At 43.7% G+C, this 7958-nt stretch overlaps 1 long non-coding RNA gene across 1 annotated transcript; it reads right to left on the bottom strand.

Moving 5' to 3' along the window:
• Positions 1 to 5300: 5300 nt before the first annotated feature.
• Positions 5301 to 7329, bottom strand: LOC139057536 (uncharacterized). Its single transcript, XR_011512866.1, has 2 exons — positions 7286 to 7329; positions 5301 to 5465 (listed from the first exon to the last, which is right to left on the bottom strand). It is a non-coding gene; the product is annotated as an uncharacterized lncRNA (long non-coding RNA).
• Between the last annotated feature and the right edge of the window lie 629 nt (positions 7330 to 7958).

Genomic DNA, 7958 nt, shown 5'->3' with positions numbered 1-7958 from the left:
GAGCGTTTGTCTTCAATGACGTATGATGTGGGGCACCTGGGTCGGGACGCGCGGCGCGAAAGATAAGAATAAAGAATGACATAGGCATAATGCATTTCACAGAACTTTTCTTAACATTGTTGCGTTTTTTCAATATTTACGTAATAACTTGTCAGCTAAGCCTTGTACACTTGTTTTTTTCCTCATATAGGTACCATATTATTGTGCTGCTTCTCCTTATTTACCTCCTTCGTATTACTGGTGAACCCCGTTTGTTCTCCTTCTTTCAATAAGCGCCCCTGGAACGTCAGACCTTTAACGCAGAATTATGCCTCGCAATCAGCTTGATATTGTTGCAGGCTACTGCTGTCCTATAGAGAGGCATTCACTATATATTGCGGGGAAATGAAGATCAAGAGCAAATGAACATTTCGATTGGCCTGGAGTGCTCGAATCCTGCACGTCAGACATAGAAGAAAATAGCCGATTCCGCGGAAAGAATACTACGTCATCTAAGCAACAAACTCTTAAGCGTAGTACTAACGTCGTTCAATTGTTGGGAATAAAACAATTCTGGGCTCGTAACGTTCAAAAACACGTCCTTTGACAGTGTTTTCACGAGCGTGTGGGAGCTTAAAATATAATTGGTTTTTATTTAAAAACATAAATAGACTGAGAAGAAAACACTGGGAACGGGCAATCTCTTGAACCTTGGGGGACGCAAAAGTACTATTTAAGAAAGCGCAGTAACGATTAGCAAATAGAAAGTCCAAGCACTTCGTCAGTGCTACAAAAACGACCGCTACAAGCAAGATTATACCAATTATTGAAGAGCGTCTGAAAACTTTCGGGGCAGAAAAGGGCAGAGAGACGGTCGTGTATCGTGTGACGGTGTCAAGTAACATTGTCTCACGGTATAAATATTGTTACGAGCCTGCCACGCATTGCTTTTGACAAGCATGTCTAATAGTTATTTGGCGAATTGATGGTTGGCTATTGACCACCGTATATAGTCATTTCCAAAGCTTGCGGTGAAGTCTGAAAGAGACTGTCTACATGTATCTATGCACACGTGTACTTTCTCGACGCAGTTGAAAGCTTGATCACCTAGAAAGTTTGTTCCCACGGCAGTTCCTTTTCTTTATTTTTTTTTCAAGTGAAACAATCTTAAATGGAATTTCTGCCTTTGTGAACTTCCTCGATTTGATGTACTTCAGTGATGTCACTGGGAGCGCTAGCGCTATGGTATGGGTCATATTTTGGCAAAAGTCTACAATTGAAGGCTTTTTCCTTTCTTTCTCGGCAATTGGTAACCTCGCTTCATGTATTATATAACGAATATATGTATGCAAGCTCTTCGCAGAGTAGGAGAGCATCAGTTGGGGTGTGTTTGAAATTGTTTAAAATAGTAGTAACAAAAAAGCAACATCTAGCACGTGTGAGCCAAAGAAGGTGTGCAAACACAAGCTATGCCACAATGCAATATGATTGTATTGCACTGTATATACGGATGCTCACCTGTGGAATGTCCTCTGCACTGGTTTAGGCTGATATTATCTCGGGCCCTTTCATCTTGTCGCATAAGATATTGTTCTTCACCTAAAGACTAAATTGGTTCCTCGAGGCGTAAGCTCTCAAGAGAGCGTTACACCAAGAAATAACGAAAAAGAAAACATGGAAAACGCAAGCATAATATGGAAAGTCGGCGCGCAAAAACAACAACAACGACGACGACGATGATAACGACCACAACAACGACGAAGACGATAACAACCACAGCAACGACGATGACGATAGCAACCAGAACAACGACGACGACAATAACAACTACAAAGAAGTCTACATCATGTAATACAGAAAATGCCGTTATCTTCTCTATAGAATAAAGCCAAGGATACTGAAAGAACGAGCATTATGCGCTCATCTTTTGCCTGCAGTACTAAATGGTTTACATATAGCTCATGATGGGGGTAAAATTAATAGAAAATAGAAATAATAAAGCAAAAGCGCATTGGGGAAAGAAAATACAGGAAGCATACGAGCGCGAAGACGCAACATTACCAGCTTAACATATCAGAGAAACCGCGTCATTGCCGGTGCCTAAAGGTTATTCCAGCAGCGTGACCTGTATTCTGATAGAATATCCAAAAGCTGAGAGGGAGCGGGACAAAAGAGAAAGATCTTGGAGGGAAAAAACTCCGCGTGGCGACCAAAAGAGTGTACGAAGGCTTGTGCCTGGTTTGTATATGTATTGTATATGGCCACAACAAGGACAGGCTTGCATTCTTGCTCGGACACCACAAGTCCGCACTTTCCCAAAGGAGTGATGCACAAGGAAAAAAAAGAAAAAAAAAGACAAGAAGAACACGAGAGCCCCAGTGAAGAGCGGGTCCAGTAGTTGTCTCAGTTCTATAATGCTTCCCTCGAGGGCATGGCAATGGAACATATACTCCGCAGACCTTCTTCCGGTGTTTCTGTTTTCCCAAGCGCGCATTTGTGCGTATTTGTATACTTGTTGGTGTATGTGTGTGTGAGAAGGTGTTTGCCCGCTCGTTTCGACTTCTGTGTGAGTGTTTGTGTTTATGTAAGTTTGTGTTCCTGCGTGCCAACACGTCTAAAGCGAGGGAGGATGGAGCAATAGATCATATCGAACCACGACAAGAACTTAATAAAGATCTTGCCCTCTTTGCAGTTAAATGTAGCCTGATGCTTTACCCGTTTTTCTTTCGCGTCTGTGATTATCGGCTTACAGGAATAAAGATAATGTTAGGACTTATTTAATTTTACAGTATGGAACAATGAAGCGGCCTAGAAAGGTATGTAGAGAGCGGGAAAAGGATGCATAGAAAGGCAGGGAGGTCATAAGAGTTAGTGGCCGAGTAAGGCCCTTTGCAATGAAAAGAAAAGGATAATAAGTAGGAGTTCTGATCTGCGCAATTTTAAGCACGAGTGCTACACAGACAGCGAACTCACGCTACTATCTGGAAACTTCACTTGCGTTCTTGTTGTTAGAGTGTTCCATGCCCGTCTTGAGATTAGAGGTATGGATCATGTATTTTGAGAGAGTGCCACTCAAATAAATTACGACGAGAAACTGATTCTGTCGTGTGCGATGAGCGAGAAAGCTGACCTGGGTGTTTTCAGTTAAGTTCTGCCTTGCTGCGTCTGCTGCGACGACAAACACGCTATAGTCGAGCTTTAGAAGAGAGCAACACAATGTGTAGGAGTGCGCCAATTTTATGTCATCTGCTAAAAACCAGGTCGCTCGAGTATTGTGGCACCCCCTGCGGCTCCGAGCATCATCATAACGAAGAGCGAAAGTGCACGCGAGTTGCATGCAGGAAACAAATACGAAGTGTACGCTTGTCTAGCTATTTCCCTCTTTTTATGAATAGGCCTTCTAAAAAATTGGGTAATGTTTAAGTTGCCTAATCTTTTGCTTCCTTGGATTCTTTGCTTTTGATCACTCGGTCTGTTGTTGGGTGCACTTTCCATTACCTCCTGTGCGGCCAGTCGCCCTAGTGGCTACGAACCATATTCTGAGGCAACAACGACAACAATTCAGTCGAATTAAAGGAGAATAGAATTGGCAGATCTTGGCCTAAAAGCAGTGAAGAAGAAACCAGGAATTGGCAAGAATCAGATGTATGCGTTAAGAGACAAAGCCGGCAATATCATTACTAATATGGACGAGATGGTTCAAGTGGCTGAGGAGTTCTATAGAGATTTGTACAGTACCAGTGGCACCCACGACGATAATGGAAGAGAGCATAATCTAGAGGAATTCGAAATCCCACAGGTAACACCGGAAGAAGTAAAGAAAGCCTTGGGAGATATGTAAAGGGGGAAGGCAGCTGGGGAGGATCAGGTAACAGCAGATTTCTCGAAAGATGGTGGGCAGATTGTTCTAGAGAAACTGGCCACCCTGTATACGCAATGCCTCATGACGTCGAGCGTACCGGAATCTTGGAAGAACGCTAACATAATCCCAATCCATAAGAAAGGGGATGCCAAAGACTTGAAAAATTATAGACCGATCAGCTTACTGTCAGTTGCCTACAAACTATTTACTAAAGTAATCGCAAATAGAATCAGGAACACCTTAGACTTCTGTCAAGCAAAGGACCAGGCAGGATTTTGTAAAGGCTATAAATAAACCAAATTCACACTATCAATCAGGTGATAGAGAAATGTGGAGAATATAACCAACCCTTATATATAGCTTTCATTGATTGCGAGAAAGCGTTTGATTCTGTCGAAACCTCCGCAGTCATGGAGGCATTACGCAATCAGTGTGTAGATGGGCCGTACGTAAAAATACTGAAAGATACCGATAGCGGCTCCACAGCCACCGTAGTCCGCCTCCAAAAGAAAGCAACAAAATCCCCATAAAGAAAGGCGTCAGGCAGGGAGATACGATCTCTCCGCGAGCGATGCTATTCACAGCGTGTTTACAGGAGGTGTTCAGAGCCCTGGATTGGGAAGAATTGGGGATAAAAGTTAATGGAGAATAACTTAGTAATTTGCGATTCGCTGATGATATTGCCTTGCTTAGTAACTCAGGGGACCAGTTGCAATGCATGCTCACTGACCTGGAGAGGCAAAGCAGAAGAGTGGGCCTAAAAATTAATCTGCAGAAAACTAAGGTAATGTTTCACAGTCTTGGAAGAGAACAGCAATTTACAATAGGTAGAGAGGCACTAGAAGTGGTAAGGGACTACGTCTACTTAGGACAGGTAGTGACGGCGGATCCGGATCATGAGAGGGAAATAATCATAAGAATAAGAATGGACTGGGGTGCGTTTGGCAGGCATTCTCAGATCATGAACAGCAGGTTGCAATTATCCCTCAAGAGAAAAGTGTATAATAGCTGTGTCTTACCAGTACTCACCTACGGGGTGGAAACCTGGAGGCTTACGAAAAGGGTTCTACTCAAATTGAGGATGACGCAACGAGCTATGGAAAGAAGAATGATGGAGTGGCGTTAGGGGATAAGAAAAGAGCAGATTGGGTGAGGGAACAAACGCGAGTTAATGACATCTTAGTTCAAATAAAGAAAAAGAAATGGGCATGGGGAGGACATGTAAGGAGGAGGGAAGATAACCGATGGTCATTAAGGGTGAGGGACCGGATTCCAAGGGAAGGGAAGCGTAGCAGGGGGCGGCCGAAATTTAGGTGGGTGGATTAGATTAAGAAGTTTGCAGGGACGACATGGCCACAATTAGTACATGACCAGGGTTGTTGGAGAAGTATGGGAGAGGTCTTTGCCCTGCAGTGGGCGTAACCAGGCTGATGATGATGATGATGAAAGGAGACAACTCTTCAACATATCTCATGGCTTTGTATTTGACCACGCTGCATAACGTCGATATCGCTTACATCGGTACTCCTTAGGAGAAACCATACAGTATCATAACTTTGCCTGTTCTTCCAAGGCTTAATAGATCACTACCTGGTGGCCATCGATCATTTGAGGTGTCTTTGTCCTGAAAAGAGAAAATACACATCACAAACTTGTTCGAGAAGCCTCAGTGCGAAGGTGGATTGACCACTGCGACAGCACGAAGAAACAAAAAAACCGCATTGGAAAAAAAAGCGCTCGAGGGATAAAAAACTAACCGTCAACGCAGTGAGGTCAAATATGGATCAAGGAAGAAGGTTAGACACACTGGACAGACGCTATTCGCAATTTTAGCTGTGACTGGACCTCACTTCAATGAAGTCAGCAAGAACTGCGCATAATATTGCAGAATTCTCTGGAGAGAATTAAGCCTTAAGCCTTAAGGGGCTCCTAAACCTGATGGCCTTGAAATAAATGCTTTGTCAGGTCCGATGCTGCAAAAACTATGATCGTCAGCAATGGCTCATACCTTTCTAAGCAAGCAAAACAATGTGATGGCTCATCCTTTTAGTAATCTAGAGGCTACGAGCACTCATCAAAGGGAAGCGTACAGTGCATAAATTTATTGGAATCAAGCATACAACGTGGAGAATTGTGACGTCTAGACAAGTGGCATAAAAAAAAGAAAATAAATGTGCGTGACCTTCTCAATGGCTCATAACCCCGTAAGGCTGAGGCTACAAGCACTCAGCAAAGGGAAGCAAACAGGGCGTACACTCATTGAAATAACCCGCACAACGCGCAGAACAGCATGCGTTTCAATCCCCTGCTGAGAGGATGCAACACAAAGTCGAAGAGAAACGTTGTTGGTGCGAATCCGACCACCCTATACGAGACCGCTATACGAGACCGCTATACAAGCCCGCATGTAAGCGTCGAAAACAAGCCGACCAAGCCGGGCCTCTGGAAGCAGCAACACGATGATGCGAGACTGCGCATTACATGTGAAGGCGAAAGCCTTCACATGTAATGCTGAGTACAGGAGTACATGCTGACGAACTTTAATAAGTAAAACACTCCAGTGAGAACATTATTAAATAAAACTCTCCAGTAGGGGAAAAAGGTGATCGCATCTTTGGCTCAAATGTTCCTTCGGAAATTTGCTGCCGTCAAGAAAATATGGTGTGTGAACTTCTCTTTGTTCTCAATTTTTATTCATCAATCATCGTCAGCATTCAGCATAGCCTTGTTTTCACGTCTGTATCTGGCATGATACCTTCTGGCATGATACCTGGCTTTCACCTTCATCGCGCACCTGTTGGGTAAAAAAATATCAACGAAATGGAATGCTCTTACATTCTAACTACCTCAATAAGAAGGATGAAGTGAAAAAAAAACGTTTCTTCTTTACTTTTACTTGAACTAATTTTATGAAATACGTTCATAAATTTGTTGTTACGTCCGCACCTTCGCATTTGGTAAGGCGCCGCATGTCATGCCTACCGAGCCGCGAACATCAACAAAAAGGACCCCGGTGAACAAAAAGCCTCAGAACAGAGAGTGGCAAGTCCTTTAATTTATCTTGCCCGTTACTTCAGGCCCCACCGTTAGTTGCTCGGTCATGAAGGCGTGCTCGAATCCTTGCTTGTTAGCGAAGCACTCGCGCGCACTGGCACGTACGCGACTCAAGCAAACGAGTTAATTAACTCGTGCCCCACATTTTCAGTTGGCAAGCATGCCAGCGAGCATAGGAACAACGTTATATAAGTAGAAGCGAGCTGGCGGAGAAATACTGTAGAAAAATCAAAGGGATTGAGATATGTTGAATAGCAGATGATGTAGAAATAAAGTGCCACATTCTATTTTAACAAGTTGCAGCATGCACATGATCACGCTTACTGAAGCGTGCTGGAAAAAATGAAAGAAATAGTCAAACTTCGGTCACTACAGAAATTATTCTCTCACCTTCTATCTGTAGCTTTCATTTCGTGGTTTGGCCGACATATCTGTAACGGTGCCAATAAAGTAAGTTTTAAAATATAACGCACTAAACAGAAAAGAAAAGAATACTATACATTAAAGTCGTCCGACGATTAGGATATTTCTGAAGGCGAAACTTGAGCACACCACGATACGCGTTTCCATTTCTCGATATATTGAAGCAAAGAATTTGAGGCCGAAATCAATGCACCGACTGGCAGTGGGTCTGTGCCATCAGCGCCTTAGCAGAAGGAGGGGCAGCATGGGAACGTTGGAATGATGAGCGGCATCGGAGCCACGGTAGAAGAAGACGACAACGAACGCGCGAGCAGTTGCACGAGCGCGTTCGCGCGGTTACGCCGAGGGATGCCCACGCTCAACCCAGGAATGATAGGGTTAAGATCTGCGCTTTAAAAAGCCAGCGAATTGAGGGGAACACGGTTGGTCCACCAGAAATAATGCTTACCTTCACTGCTGCTACCTTGGAAGACGGGACAAAAAATTAACCCCTCGTATTCATGTTCTTCAGTGGTACTTTTCTACGGAAATAGAAACTAGATATCCAACAAGGCTGTACCCTCTATTCAGGCACAACACATTTCTGGCATCACTATACTCTTCTTTTCCCGTGCAACTGAAGGCTAATGAACGAAGACTG

Source organism: Dermacentor albipictus, chromosome 1 (genome assembly GCF_038994185.2).
Source record: "Dermacentor albipictus isolate Rhodes 1998 colony chromosome 1, USDA_Dalb.pri_finalv2, whole genome shotgun sequence".
Lineage (NCBI taxonomy): Eukaryota > Metazoa > Arthropoda > Arachnida > Ixodida > Ixodidae > Dermacentor > Dermacentor albipictus.
The sequence above is the reverse complement of the archived record's forward strand: the minus strand, read 5'-3'. Positions and strand labels throughout refer to the sequence as shown.